We start from the raw sequence: 14381 nt of genomic DNA, 5'->3' as shown, positions 1-14381 counted from the left end.
CCAGGATCCCATTTGCTTTCCAGGCTGCCAGAGCGCACTGCTGGCTCATGTTGAGTCTTTCGTCCATCAGGACCCCCAGGTCCTTCTCTGCCGAGCTGCTCTCAAGGACCACTCCTCCCAGCTTGTACAGGTGCCTGGGGTATAGAATCTCCACTATCACAACTGAATGGGAAGTGTGCACTGAGAAGAAGAAAAGCAGGCAGCTCCTACTGGAAGTCTTGCATAGTAGCTGGCAATCTTGATTAAATATCTGTACATGTGGGAAACACGTTAGTGTTGAACCAGTCTTGAAGTTACGTTTTGTATCTTAATTTACAAATCAGTCTTTCTTCATATGAATTTTATATTTGAAAAATAAATTAGATCAACAGCTCCTGTTCTCCATGGACCTCTGTTAATCTGCCAAGCATTACAGATCTCTATGATAGGATTAAGACATGCCAGATTTCAAAGCACAAACTAATGCCTGACATCATTCCTAAGGTGGACAACAAAAATGCAAATACTTCAAACACTAGGATTATTTTCTGTGACACAAACTGAACTCAGCTAATTCATTTAACACCAATAAAACAGATATCAGCTGACATCTCTATTTTGGTACTGGTTAAATAAGGCTTAAAATTAAATTTACGATCTGACATTATGTTTCTGGTTATGGAACAACTAAAGACCTTTGTTAGGTACCAAACTACGCAGCTGTACACTTTTAAAGTAAACTAAAAGGTAACCTAAGCATCAAATGAATTACAACCTAAGAATGAGCCGGTAAGTTCCAGAATGATAAACAGAGAGGGTGAGCGCAATTAAAAACAAAGTCAGATATTGCTGATCAGTGGGACATGCACCCATGCCATTGCCCCATCCATTATCCACAGTTTGATTCTCCTTAGCACTCTAGAAGTCTATATGTAACACATTGAAAAGCAGAAGTCATCATATACCAAATTAAGTGCCAAGTAGTATATTTAGCAAGCCCTGCAGTATAACAAACACAGTAATAAATAAGAAAGTATCCCCTGCTTTTTGGTTCCTCCTTTCTGCAAACAGAAAGCAAGCATGATATACACCTATATCCCTCAACTACTCAAAAATGTTACTTTATCTGCGCTGAAAAACACTGCAACCTGCTGTAGGGGACCTGCTTTAGTGTGGGCATTGAAGTCAATGACTTCCAGAGGTTCCTTCCAATCCCTACGATTCTGTGATTTTGAGAAAAGTTGCTTCACCCTCGTTTCTATCCTCATCCCTCTTGTGGAATAGGGCTTAAGCAAGGTATACAAATCTTCTTATGTGAAATGAAAGTAAAGGAGCACGTGAGCTACCTGCTGCATGAGAACTTCTCTCGTGATGGAGGATACTGCTCTGTGACTACCCCTTTCTTTCTAACCTTCAGCAGGTTTGCTCAGATAACCTTAGGGAAAAATAAATTGCACATGAAAACATTCCCACCTGCACTCTCAGAGCACATATATATACTGAGAAAGTGCAATCTACCTTAGTCGTGCCTTTTGAAGGGGAAAAAATAGAGTTACAGAATATCCCGAGTTGGAAGGGCCCCACAAGGTCCACTGAGTCCAGCTCCTGACTCCACACAGGAACACCCCAAAACCAGCCCTATATATCTGACAACACCGTCCAAACACTCTTTGAATTCCAGCAGCTTAAGGTCATGATCTCTGCCCTGGGGAGCCTGATAGCCCTTCGGCATTGTCCAGAAGATATGGTTGGAAGCACCGAACCTGAGCTGCACACACGATTCACTTGGCAGCGCTTAGAAAACCATGTCACCACTTCAACCTGCCAAATGCCTCCAGCAAGTAATTTAAGGCCTTAAGCCCCGCGTCTACAATAAATTCACTAACGGAAATAAAATAAAAGATAAAAAAATAAAAGAAGACGCACGTGGCAGAGGCTGAAGATTAAGGGAAGGCCTGGATCTGCCTGTTTGGGCACGGAGGAGGCCGCACTCCAGGCCCTTCATGCTCAGGCACACATCGCACGGCCGGGCCGGGAGCGGCAGCGCTAGGAAGGCATTGGGTCCGCCCGCCAGCCGCTCCCTTCCCCCTCACAGCCCCAGCAGCCGGCTCCCAGCGCCCACCTCCCCACCCTGACCCCTTTCTCCCCTTCAGCCTCATACAGATACGAAAACCAACCTCAAGACACAAGCACCCTCCAACTCGCCTTCCGCCGTCCCGGCGAGCAACACACCCCCTCCCGGCCGTGGGGGAGGGGAGCAGCGGGCAATCCCTCGCTCTCAAAATGGCGCCGGCTCCACCTCCCTTGCTCTCTTCACCACGGTTCGCTGTGGGATTTGTAGTTACGCCCCGCAGAGCATAGCACTACATTTCACATCATCCCCTCGGTGTCGGGAGGGCGGAGCGGTGTTGCAGGCCGAATGCTGGCCGCCCTTGGTGAAGTGAGGCTGGAGCCTGAGGTGCGCCCAGAGCCCCGGAGTGAGGGGAGGGGTGGTGCTATGGGTCGGTTACTGTGTGATGGAGGGTTGTTTGTACACCCCGTTCCTTCTCCTTGTGGGAGTCAATGGATTTTAGGCTGTTTGTTGTTTGTTTTAATTCTCAGCATGTGAGTAGGTGAGCTCAGAGCAGCGAGGGGCAGGAGATGTCACTGTGCCTTCTCAGCCCTCTAAATGGGCAAGTTTGTGTCGATAATGAAACATCTAGTGCTTATTCCTAGCAAAAGAAAAGAAAGGAAACCAAACCTCAGCTGCCATAAGCATAGGACAAAACTCTTGAATGCTAAAATCAGCTTCAGTGCTGCAGTAGTTGTGTAGGTACTGCCTGTGTGCTACTAGACCTGGGAAATCTGCATGTAGCTTCTTCTAAAGAAGAAGGGTGGTAGAGCCTTTACCCACCATTCCTGACTGGAAAAGTAATGTATGAATTCCTGTGGAAGCTGGGAGCAGTTCTGTGTTTGGATGTGGTCTTGTTAGTCTTTAATTTTAGTCTTCAGAAAGATTTTGCAACCAAGGTGATTGAATTCTTAGAGGATTCTTGATTACATAGTCCTAAGGAAAAAATCTATTTCCTATCTAAAATAATGTTTATGGGCTTCTATACACAAGCAAAATAATGAGAAATTCAAGTTAATAATTTACTAAGAATAAGAGTATCCTTTGACCTTTTGAAGATAGTGCCTGTAGATCAAAGCTCTCAAGCACTTCATGGTGTGTATCTAGTGATTGTCTCAGATGTATTTCATTTGGGAATTCTCCCAGTACATGTATGTAATTAAATAAACTACACATTGCAACTGACAATACTTCCTTTTTTTTTTTTATTCATTTATTTATTTATTTATTTATTTATTTTAAATTACACTGAGAGTAATAAAATATGTTTCACTGGTGATATAACAGCTGCTATGGGTATCACCCACCTGGATGCTTTCCTGTGCAACCTACTGTAGGGAAGCTGCTTTAGCAGGGAGTTGGACTTTGTCATCTCTCTCTTCCCTATGCCTCTGTGATCTCATAGGGAAGACGTCGGACCTATATCAGACAAAGCTACAAATGATTCTCTAAGAACTCTGAGGAAAGAAGAAAAAAAGCACTCAGTTTCTCAGCTCTCAGGTGGAGTAAGTCTACACAGAGAGAGTGAGACCAGCATGGACACCTTTAAGTCTGTGTAATGATCAAGTCTGGGTATGTTGTAATGGTAACATGAATATTCTTCATAATAGTCTAATTCCTGTTCCACTAAAGGAGGAGCACTAGGTATTTTTTATAAAAAATATCACATTTTTTTCTGTGAAGAAAGATTTCCCTTCAATTTGTTTCTAGGAATGTTTAAGGTAAAACTTCCCAAAATAATTAAGCCTGAAGAAATTAGTTGGCATGAAAAATATTAGTCTAAAAATTATCTGTTGGCAAAACAATACATTTCTGCTTTCTACCCTTTAAAAGAAAAGATCAGACAATTATAGGACAGGACAATCAGACTCAACCTGTAAGGGAAAAAAAAAAATCAAGAGAAATACCCAGAAGGCTCTACTTGACATTAATTTCTACCATTAAGGGTTAATACAGAATGACGGGTCAGTCATTTAAATCTTTCCACAGAATCACAGAATCACAGAATGACCCAGGTTGGAAGGGACCTCAAGGATCATGCAGTTCCAACCCCCCTGCCTGGCAGGGCCACCAAACATACACATTTACTAGATCAGGTTGCCCAGGGCCCCGTCCAACCTGGTCATGAACACCTCCAAGGACGGGGCAATCTTTTGACGTGACCTTGTTATCAGAATTAGCAGAGTCCTCTTTTTCCTTCTCATAACCCTATTCTACTGATTGCATTTTAATAAGACATGCATTTGAGTTCAAGTAAACTACTTGCAGATATATTTGTCCCTTTCTAAGTAATCTTGTGTCTTCATTTGTCCGGCCGCTCTGTGGTTCACCACATCTATTTAGAAGAAGTGTGGCTTCAAGATTATTTAGGAAACACTTTTGTGTAAATCTTTGAATTTAAATCAAACTATAGAGAGAAATCCTGGTGAACATTAAAGGAGTTGGCTTACTCAACACTATAGGAATATATATAGGAATAGAGGAAAAAATGAGCATCAAACAGAGCAAGTGAAAAATACCCAGAGAATATACTTAAGTATTTAATGCTTAATACATTAGTCATTCATGGGAGAACAGGTGATAAAATGCTATAAAAAATGTAGTGAAAAATATTTATGAAGTTGACATCCCCACTGTTTTGTAGAATCTGCGCACAGTTGTTACTTGAAGTTACTTTTATTTGAATACATGAGGTTTAATTGTTACCTTTCAGATACAAGTTACAGTGAAAGCATTTACCTCTTGAATATTTTCCCCATTTTGTCATACTAAAGGCATTGCTTGAGAATATTTAGATTACAGAATCTCCTTTCCCACCTCCCATCCTACATCTCAATTAAGCGTGGAAAGCATTTAAATCAATTAAAGGTATCTCAGAGGAGAAACTAATTTAATTCACTGACAAACTGAGCTATCACCAGGGAAAGCAAAACTGCTGGTATAGACTCCCCAAATACTATTTCTGTACTGTCGGCAAGGCATTAGGAGAAGAATATATATATAATTTCTAACTACTGTGGATTTTTTAGGTACTGTTTGCATGTGGTGATATTAGTTGTAAACATACATGGTACAAATAGTTGGGGTAGACAGTGGTTAGCAAAAAACAATCCATGACATTTGGTAACAAAATTAAGCTAAACCACACTAGGATGTAAAACAAGCAACAATAAACAGAGCAACAACAAAAACAACACATTTACCTGGTATTAGAAGCCTTAAAGGTTTGTGTATTAATCCTGTTGTGCAACAAAATGATTAGATAGTGTAGCTAAAGCAGAAAAGATGCACTGGTTGGTACCAAAATAAAGCACAAATTCTGACTGAAGTAAAGAGACAGATTCTGTTGGAAGCACTAACAATGTAAACGACATTTTTCACTTGTGTAGCGTAACATGAAATATTCTATTGTCTTCTATCCAAACATGTCTATAGAATCCCATCTGAAGAAGAGAGGTCAGCAATAAAAATATGTCTAGAGTTAAGTGGTGATGGCATGTTTAGGGAGGCTGTAGTAGTCACTGTTTTAATAGAAAGACTTCCTCTAAGTCATTTAATCTTAATGGTGTACTGCGTACATGAGAAAGAGGTGGTGTGAAAAGCTTCCTTCAGTCGTTGTCTTGATGAGTAACATCTCACCTTTACTTATTTATTTTAATACTAAAATATCACAGACTTATTACAGACTCCTGTATTTTTATTGGCAAATAAGACAGATGCAGATAGATACGTTTGGTAGTCAGACCAGTTAGAACTGACATTGAAGCGTTACTTACTAAACTCCAGAATGAGTGCTGATATTTGTTAAAGACACCTTCTGAGCATCACTGTGTCTAATTCAGCTTTTTGATCTTTGTTTACAAGACACTGTTGGCAACAGAACTCACAGCATGAGTCTAAAATTCCAGTCATCTTAAGTCACTGTTTCCATGTGGCTTACTTGAGATACTAAAATTAGTTGCAAAGTAACTCATGGTCGTAGTAACTTCAGCTATTCAATTCAAGAACCCAGCCAGTAAATTAGCTATTTTTTTTTTCCTCTTTGAAACAAATCACTTCATTTGCAAGTAGAAAGAGTCTATAGGCATTAACCCTCATAAGTGGCAAAAACCTTTCTGGTGTGAAGGGCTTAGTACAGAAATAGAATATAACCCACTAAAATTATTTTTCTAGTAAAATACTTTGAATCAATTGTTCGAGAGGTGCAGGAGAAAAACAGAAGGGAAAAGTGACTATGAGCTGGAAATGAAAGTATCCTTTTCACAAACCTGCTATGTTAAGAAGAGTTCAGACAAATATGGTAAAAAAAGGGCAAATATTGCCCTTTAATGTTAGAAAGATTTTAAAAATGTCAGCTGGCTTCCATTCAAATTCTCTGTTAGTTCTGCTAGCCCTTTTTCAATCTCCTGTGATATCTGCATGGAGGGATTTGCTCAACAGTTACTCTGAGGCAGTCTGTAGATATGGAACTTGATAGAACAATTTTGCTATCAAAAGCAGGACTTCTGGGTCTCTGCTGTGCAGCTCAATCCCTTCTGAATAATAATAAAGTTTTTTTTTCCTGAATTTTCTCTTTTTTTCCCTGTGATTATGCAATGACTGTGTCCAGCAATTTTAATATTTCACTGTGACAGATCAGAAGGGATTTCTAAGATCTATCACAGAATCACAGAATTACCCGGGTTGGAAGGGACCTCAAGGATCATGTAGTTCCAACCCCCCTGCCTGGCAGGGCCACCAAACATACACATTTACTAGATCAGGTTGCCCAGGGCCCCGTCCAACCTGGCCTTGAACACCTCCAAGGACGGGGCATCCACAACCTCCCTGGGCAGCCTGTTCCAGGGCCTAACCACTCTCCTAGTGAAGAACTTCCCCCTAACATCCAACCTAAATCTTCCCTCTTTTAACTTAAAACCATTTCCCCGTGTCCTGCTATTGTCAGTCCCCATCTACAGCACCAAGCCTGTCTAAGGCCAAGTTCCTTGCAACTTTCCTTCATCCCACAGTGGCATGCTGTGACTTTTAAGATAATCCACTTCCCTGCTATACATAGGGACACCTCCCCTTAGACCAGGTTGCTCACAGCCCCATCCAGCTTGGCCTTGAATGCCTCCATGGAGGGGTCATGTACTGAAATACCCTAAAACTGGAATGTCTTCATGCCATTCTCTACTTCATGTTCATGAGTGAAAGCAATGGAGGGACCTAAAGGCAAAAAATCTCCCTCGTGCTGCCCCGCTGCTCCTGTGGCCGAACCGTGGCCTCGCGGCGCCTCCTGACGGCCCAACGTCGCCAACCGGCCCCGGGAGCGGCGTGAGGCTGGAGGGCGGCGGAGCGGTGTCCAACGGGCTCCACCGTGAGGGCTGAGGGCGGAACTGCCGCTGGGATGAGCGAGCTCGGGACTGAACGGAACGCAATGCTGGAGGCGGCGTCCCGGTTCTGTTAGATGTAAGAGAACTAAGAACGGAGGGAGGGAGCGTTCTTGTCCCGTCCTTGGAGGTGTTCAAGACCAGGTTGGACGGGGCCCTGGGCAACCTGATCTAGTAAAGGCGTATGTTTGGTGGCCCTGCCAGGCAGGGGGGTTGGAACTACATGATCCTTGAGGTCCCTTCCAACCCGGGTCATTCTGTGATTCTGTGATTCTGTGAGCGTTTTCTCCAGAAGGCTGAGTTCTTAATTCTGAAGCGCTCCGGATGGAGACCAGACCGCGGCCTTTCGGAGCGCGTTCCCCCTCGCAGCACTCAGTCCCAGCCGTCCCTATGGGACTTGGAGAGTGAGGTGCTGCCTTAACCCTCTCTACAATAAAAATGTCTGCAAACAGTGTGGCAGGGATGAGGATCTGAGCTTAAAACGTGAATGAAAAGAAGCCGAGCTGCTAGCAGCGTGCTGGCATGGTCCATGAGCTTCACTGATGGAGTCCATGGAGCTTCACTGAGCTCTGTGGGGCTCTATAGAGCTCAGTGAAGGATTTAGAGCACCAGTGAGACTGTTAGAGCATCGCTTAAACGCCGGTCCCGCAGCACACACAGCCCCGGGCCGGTCCCAGCGGCTGTGCGGGGCTCTGAGCACTTCGCGCAGCACTTCTGCTTTCTGTCCGTGCGTCGTTCCTAAATGCAGCATCTGTAGCAGCGGGGCGAGTTGCATCACCGTTGGGTTCACGTTTTCCTGCCGGGCTGCCTGTGAAGCTGTTGTGCTCGCTGGAGCCAAACCCAAGTGTTCGCTGTGCCGCTTTTTCTGCTCTTTCCCCACAGCGAAGGGACTTTACCGCTTAAGATTTAAACCGATTCTTTCGCAGTCCGCGGAAAATCCTGATTTCACTAATTTCATATCACACAGCGACCACCAAACGATGGCTGGGCACACACAGCGGAGCTCTACCGTTGGGGCCGCGGCTCGAGCTCTGCCCGCGGTGCCCCCGTGGGTGCCGCTCCGCCGGCCTCACGGCGCTGGAAATGCCGGGTGGGTTTTAAACTCCACTCGCCGTTAGCAGGGAGTCCCGAGCTCCGCGCTCACCGCCCTGGGGGCTCACGGGCCGCCTGGGGCCGCACAACGGCTCCGGGGCTTCCCCGGCGCTCTGTCCCGCGGGCGGAGCGCGGCGGGTCGGGGCTGTTTTAGCGCTGTTAGAGCCGCGCGGGCCGGCGGAGGAAGCGGCCGGCAGGGGGCGCTGCTGCCCCGCCGCTGCCCGGCTGTGGGCCCGCTCTCTTCCCCCGCGGTTCCATTGGAGCAGCCGGAGACAAGTTGGCGCCATTTTGAAGCCGACTGGGGGACCGGGGCGAGCTGCGGAAGGGGAGGGGGTTAGAGGCGATTGGCTGCGGCGACGGCGGCAGCTCCTCTCCGAGCCCAGAGCGGCGGCAGCGCGGAGCGGACCCGCCTGGGACCAGCGAGGAGAGGCGGCTGCGGCGGGGTAAGGAGCCCGGCTCGGCCACCGCGCGCACCCCCACCCCGTCCGCCGCTCCATTTTTCCTTCTCCGCGGCTGGGGGCGGCAGCTCGGACCGCGCTCCGCGGGCAGCGCCTACCGAGGAGCGGGGCGAGGGCTCCCCGCGGCCGAACCCCCCCATCCCCCTCGGCTCTCCGCGGGGCCGCTCCCCTCCCCCCTTCCCCGTGGCCGCCGTCGCAAATTAAATTTGCCGCCCCCTTCCTACCCCCTCCCCCCCCCGCACCCTCTCTAACCCTCGGGGCGCGGCGGGGCCCTGCGGGGGGGTGACCTTGGCCGGGGTGCGCTGGGGCCTGGGGTCCCCTCCGGTGCCTTCCGCGTCCTCCCCGGGTGGCCCGGCGGGGGATGGCGGCGGGAGGCCGGCTGTCCCCTCCCTGCCCCTCGCCGCCTGCCCGGGCTGCGCCCGCGGCTCCGGCGCTCGGCGGAGATCCCCCCCCGGCCCTTTGGGTCCCCCCTCACCGCCCGGACCTCGGCTCGGTGGGTGCCTACTTGTGCCAGCCCGGTTCTTTCATGCTGGCTGTTTTTCTTTTCTTCTTTTCTTTCTTTTTTTATTTTTTTTTCTTTTTTATTTTTTGAATTTCTTCCTTTTTCCTTCCCCCTTTGCATGAAGCTCTGTTAGAAAGCCGTCGAGAGGGAAGAGTGTGTGTGTGTGTGTGTGTAGGAGGGGGTTGGCGCTGCCTGTGAGGTGAAAAACTATGAATTTTACATCGGAATGGCCAGATGGAGAATGGTTAATTTATAGGTTGTGCATTGTTTACGTTGAGAGCCTCTGGTCAGGAATCTAGGTCTGTAACTTCATCCCGCTGCAAATAAATCACTATCTCTTCTTGAAAACAAATCAACAATTAATGATGGTGAACAATCCCGGGGAGCTTGAACTGCAGCGGACCCGCTGCTCCAGAGCCGGGTTTGGCTGTTGGAGCCTTCTGACTTTTCACTGCCTGCACGAGCGCTGAGAGCCGCGATCGCCCGGCTGGGCGGTGCTGCCTTAGCACTACTGCCCAAGTATGTTCGTGTTGCTCTTTGTTTTGTGCTCGACGGGTAGGTGCCGGGCTGTAATTGATTTCTCTTTGCGGGAAAATGGAATAGAAGGGGTGATTAACATTCGAGTGGCTTTATAGCTGAAAACGGCTGTCAGATCGCATTGTGGGAAGGAGGTAAGATGACATGCATTCCTTCAGGTTTTTCCCCTTTCAAACTATAGGGATACTTTTGGTTTTAGTTGATAGAATTTTTGCTCGGTGCCTCTTGAATGCCGTATAGATGTGCTCTAGGTGCTGTATACTTGCGTGAAAAGACACGAAGCAGCAGAATTTGTTCTGCTTAGATTGCCCTAAAAGAAAGCAGAGAGTGATGGACAGCTGAGGGTAGTTGAACTGAGGTGCGTGCATCACCTCCATGTGAAAGCGTGCGCCGCTGGAGGAAGTAGTTTGGTACTTGTGTGACATCTTGTGTCTGCGTTTGAAGCAGGGCAGTGCTTCACTGTGATGCAGGGGGTGATTTCATTTTGTTCTAAGTTCTTGTGCATTATTAATGGTCCGTGTTTTTCTTGTGTTCTCTGTACTACCTATGCAGGTTACTATTGTTTTGGTGGAACAGCTAAGTAAATTAAAATGGAAAGTTGTATGTCTGTAGTGCTCGTGTGCTGCTGAGTTGTTTTAACGTGTGCTGTAAAACTATTGGCTTTGGAGTGTTTCTAGCAGGCTTACTTATGGATTTCCATTGAGCAAGTCAGCTAAATTATTATTAAGGTGTAATTAAAGATGTTAAAAAAGTTACTGCTCGCATTCAGGAAGGCATTGCCATGAGAAATGGACGTGACCATGGGCATTATCCAATTGTAGCTTTGAGTAGGAAGCTGTGTTACCTCCTGCAGATCCTAAGAGATGCTTTTTCTTTTGAGATAATCTGCTGTCCACCAGGCTCTCAAATGATACTTTTATTTCCTCTCTCATTCTTTCTTCAGATGCACGGTTTATATTCATACAGAACAGTAAAAGTTTCTACGAGTATTTCTAGGAGTCTGTTAGTGAGGGATCTTCATTTAAAGGTTGTTGGGGTAAATTAATGCTTTTTCTTTAAGTCTGTGATTGGAAGAGGTGATACGGGCTACTTGTTGAACATGGGGAGGTGGCAGGGGGACAGTGAGTGAGAAAATGTGGAGCTGAGCACTAAAAGCACGTAAGGTGGAAAATAAAGGGAAAATGGTATAAATGGGACTAATTAGTTTTCCCTACCAGTTTCATTCAAATTTCCTTCTGCTCTAATGTTACTTAGAGAGAGGTATGTATTTGAGCTTTCTTTATGTAGTATTTTTTCCTTTCCTTCAGGCACGTTCCCTTATTAGAACCAAATGATGCATGTCCTGGTGTCTGGTACCGCTGAGTGGTAGGACAGCGTGTCGTACTTTACCAACTTGCTATAGTCATGGTGTTTTTGGTCTTAGAATGAAATACTGATATCACAAGTTGAAAGAATCCTCAGAAGGGCTGAGGAAGTATTGGAGGCTTTTGGTCAGTTGTGGAACAAACAAAAAAGACAGGGATCTCTTAGCGAAAAGGGGCTCACAAGAAGAAATGTTGAAAGGGCTGGGGCATCTCCCTTAATGAGGCAGACCGACTAAGGGAACTGCGGTCTGTACTTAGCGCCTTCGAGAAAAGAAGGCTGAAGAAGGGGACTTGATTCCAGGTCCTTATCACAAATACCATAGAGGTGTAAGGACCACTAAAGCTGGAAGTAGAGGAGATGGTCTCTTTTCAGTAAGTGGCCGTGGGGAACAGGACAGGGGTAATGAGGATGAAACTACAGCATACGGAAGTTCCACAATGAATGTGGCGGAAGAACTTTTAGCAGTGGCAGGTGACGGAGCACTGGAACGGCTGCCCAGGGAGGTGGTGGAAGTCATCCTTCTCTGGAGAATATTTTCAAGACACCACGCCCACTGGACGCACCACTGTTGTGACAGTGGCATGTAAGAGGCAGCCAATAGCTTTGCAGGGGCGAGGTTGGAACTGCTGATGATCTCTAGAGGTCCACTTCCACCCCCTACTACAATTCACTAGGGTGATATCTGACTGAACCAGCTGGTAGGCAGGAGAACAGTGCAGGAAACCTGAAAAACCTTGAGTTACCATCCATGGTGGGGATGTGTTGGGTTGGCTTACCCTGGTTTGTGGTATTTTGTGGTATTGTTTGGACTAGTTGAACACCACTGGTGGATCCTGGAAGGAATTGCGTGCAAGCTTTTGAAGAATTGCAATACATGCGCTTTAAATAAGACAGTAAAGCCAAAGCAAAACTTCTTTGCTCTCATTTGAAAGTGGAAGCTGTTCATGTGCAAATCAAGCTCTTCCATTGGTGATACCTTCAGTTGAATGTATTCTCCTAGAAAGCTTGGTTATTTACTTATTCTTCACCCTAATATGTAAAATACACCAGAAGGGCAGTGTGTAAATGGAAATAAACTTTATTTTTGCTGGTTAGTGGTTTGATCAAAAAACAAAATAGACCCAGGACACTTGAGATGCCATCATGCAGTGCTATTAATGTCAGTAATTACCATGATACATGTAACTCAAAACAATTCAATGAAACACAACTACTGTTTTAACACTGATTCTTAATAAGGGCAGAGGGGTAAACTTTTTATAGATGATTACCATCTCTGCATGTACTGCTCTCCAACTTTCTCTAAAGTATGGGGAAATTTATGGTCCTTGGAGTGGGTTCTGAGGGTTAGAACCCCCATTGCTTGGTTCCCATCAGTGGAATTCACATTTTCATGTTGTTCCAAGCACTGGAAGACATTCTGTAGCATTATCCTCGTTTTATACCATCCAATATTTAGCTCTGTTATTGGACCTCATGACAATTTCAGTACTAATATGGCTCAAAAGACGATTTAAAGAAGAAAAAAACTAACCAAACCCCCATACCTCATTGGGAACAGATGGACATGTTTGTACTAATCATCTTGTGTCTGTCACCATTTGCATGGTAGTACCGTAACCAGGGATCAGGACCCCAGCTGGGGGTTTCTAATTCATACCCTGTTCTTTGGAGATCAATTCCAGACAGTCCCAACTCTGGACTTTTTCTCTGACTTAATTAAGAATCCTGGTAGATGCTGTTTCTGCTGAAACAAGATGCTTCACTTCTGTATTTTTTTAACAGACTAAATTAAGTTAGCAGTTGCTTTTGTCACCTAAACTGCATTTCATAGCTCTGTTAAAGAGCACTAGATCCAGCTAGAGCCTAATTGTTAGGTACCTCAAAAGTGACTGCTGAGTGAGATTTTCCTGCTTTTGTGTTAATTTACTCGTCAGTTGTCCACAGCTTCTTTCAAAGCAGCCTCTGCTTATCTGTGAGGCATCGCTGGTGTACCCACATTGACATCGATTCAACATCAGGAATTGGGATTCTTAAAGTCTTAGGAAGAGGAAAGAAACCGCCTACCTGTGTGACGTGGTGTAGGGAGCCTGCTTTGGCAGGGGGGTTGGACTCGATGATCTCTAGAGGTCCCTTCCAACCCCTACAATTCTGAGATTCTGTGAAACCCCAAAAGCTGTTATTCGTGCTGAGCACAAACGTATTTACTCTGAATGAATACTCAGTACAAAACAAAATCCCTTCTAACTGTGTGTGTAATCTTTGTGCTGCCTCAAATTCGGCTGTTTCTCTTAGTACTTCTTTGTCACTTGAATATGGAGTTGCTGTAAAGACAACCAGATTTCTGGGAAATCCTTTTTGGCAACATGTTTGCCAGGTTTATCTTATCAGAAACAAGGAGTTGAGATGTGTTGCTGTTAGTTAGGACATGGGAGCAGATTGCTTTATGGATTATTGTTGTTGTTATTATTATTTTTAATTGTCCCCAGAGGATTTATTTTTCTGCATCGAACTCCTTAAAATCTGTAAGGTGCTGTTGGGAAAATAACCGGCGTAGCACTGCCATGTATCTTTAGGTGTGATGCTGTCTTGGGTAATTGCTGTGTTTGACAGTTCAGTATGAAACATTGCATGGAGTTTGTTCTGGCTTCCTGTACACAGAAACAAAGTAGATGGAAGAGGCTGAAGCTTTTGTAGCATCAGTTTGTGAAATCTGCTGTATGGGACAATGCAGACTAACCATGTGCTACTCACAGCTTTTCAAAGGGGAACAGGCAACTCATGGGCACCTCATTCGTGGTTTGTAACAAAGTTCACATTGGATTTTCTTGCTGTTGGGAGTATGAACTAGTCAGAATAAGAATCACAGAATTGTAGGGGTTGGAAGGGACCTCTAGAGATCATCGAGTCCAACCCCCCTGCCAAAGCAGGCTCCCTACACCATGTCACACAGGTAGGCGTCCAGG

The 14381-nt window shown here is 45.7% G+C and overlaps 2 protein-coding genes across 7 annotated transcripts in view; one reads left to right on the top strand and one right to left on the bottom strand.

The window, feature by feature from the left end:
- Positions 1–2321, bottom strand: part of N4BP2L2 (NEDD4 binding protein 2 like 2) — a 34673-nt gene extending 32352 nt beyond the window's left edge. For 2 of the 6 annotated variants that reach the window (XR_004305962.1, XR_004305966.1), the window contains exon 1: positions 2157–2316. The gene's annotated coding sequence lies outside the window, so the exon portion shown is untranslated. Of the gene's footprint in view, positions 1–2156 lie in introns of all 6 variants that reach the window. The other 4 variants (XR_004305964.1, XR_004305965.1, XR_004305963.1 and 1 more) reach the window with 4 other exon arrangements.
- Positions 2322–8889: 6568 nt separating this feature from the next.
- The window catches only part of PDS5B (PDS5 cohesin associated factor B), a 100812-nt gene continuing 95320 nt past the window's right edge, over positions 8890–14381 (top strand). Inside the window, 1 exon segment of the mRNA XM_015852030.2 lies at positions 8890–8996. The gene's annotated coding sequence lies outside the window, so the exon portion shown is untranslated.

The sequence above is a fragment of the Coturnix japonica genome, chromosome 1 (assembly GCF_001577835.2).
Source record: "Coturnix japonica isolate 7356 chromosome 1, Coturnix japonica 2.1, whole genome shotgun sequence".
NCBI classification, from domain to species: Eukaryota; Metazoa; Chordata; class Aves; order Galliformes; family Phasianidae; genus Coturnix; species Coturnix japonica.
This window is presented reverse-complemented; position numbering and strand designations above follow the sequence as displayed.